Genomic DNA, 1518 nt, shown 5'->3' with positions numbered 1-1518 from the left:
ATATCGTGGAATTAGGAAATTCTGAGTAGAGTCTTAGAGAGTAAAGAATTCTGACCGATACTTAGATGATTTTAAAGATTTATAGTTACGAAGAAAACGCTCAGGCATAAACAACGAGAGCTGTGCCAATAGAAATTACAAAGAAGGTTAAGGATGAAAAAAAAAGGCATTTTATCTCGGGGTGAGATGACTGTAACCAGTCGCAGCCGCCTAAATACCAAGTGCCTTATTCACTGCTGTTGTGCATTTCGAGGCCGTGTCTAATAGATTTTCGTCGATAAAATCTTCACAAAGCACCGGATATGGATCGTATTTTGGAGATAGTTATTTGAAGCCACAGCCTAATTGGCAAAAAAATGCAGTGATGCCTAATGTGGATAATAAAGGCACTTATCAGAGTAAATCAACGAAATTCAAAGGGGAACTTCGCTAAATTTAGTAAGCACCCAGAGAGAGGCTATAGTTGTGACGTGAACTATGACATCAGACGTAATAGCGGGGTTCCCAGTAGTATGATAATGATCGTAGAAATACAAATATTTGATCCTCTTGTACAGTAAGCTTGAGTAAGATATGCGATAATTTACCGAAATTTTATTTTCTCTATTTCCATCGAAATCGCAAGACCCTGTTTCACTTAAGGCTGGCTTATTCTTAAACAAACAACAACATATCCTTATACATAATTTTATATTACAATATTTTTTTAAATTTCATATTTCCTTCAATTTCATAAAGTTCAGTATAATCAGTGGATTAGTGGATTATAAAATTTAGGGCATAGCCCAAGAGCTTGGACTATGAGTTACGGGTATCGTTTAACACTACAATGTAGTTATGATTAAATGAAATATATATATATATATATATATATATATATATATATATATATATATATATATATATATATATATATATATATATATATCAATGGGGAGGCGGACATAAAGACTTGCTAAAAGGGTCAATTTATTCCCGACGTTTCGTAATGGCTTCATTACATTTTCGAAGGCTGAATAAAATAAATAAAATAAATTACAAAAAGGGTATAAATTTAAATTTAAAAAATTAAGCACAATGGGTTACAAATAGAAAAATAAAAAATAGAAGGGACAATTAAAAAGGACAACGTAAAAAACAAAACAAAATCTCTCTAAAAAATATACAATATAAAAAAATACATATATAAAAAGTAAGAAGATATGGACCAACCTATTCAGTGGCAATGTTAAAACTATATATATATATATATATATATATATATATATATATATATATATATATATATATATATATATATGTATGTATGTATGTATGTATGTATGTATGTATGTATGTATGTATGTATGTATGTATGTATATATAATAAACGGTGTAACTTAAAAATCAAAATAACTGAAAACTGAAGGAATGAGTAACTTCAAATCCATGAAAAATAAACAAATAGATAAAACCGGGAATACACAGACTCACTAATAACCGCTCAACAACCCTACAAAACACATTAGTGTCAGTTTC

This window comes from Macrobrachium rosenbergii, chromosome 43 (assembly GCF_040412425.1).
Source record: "Macrobrachium rosenbergii isolate ZJJX-2024 chromosome 43, ASM4041242v1, whole genome shotgun sequence".
NCBI classification, from domain to species: Eukaryota; Metazoa; Arthropoda; class Malacostraca; order Decapoda; family Palaemonidae; genus Macrobrachium; species Macrobrachium rosenbergii.
This window is presented reverse-complemented; position numbering follows the sequence as displayed.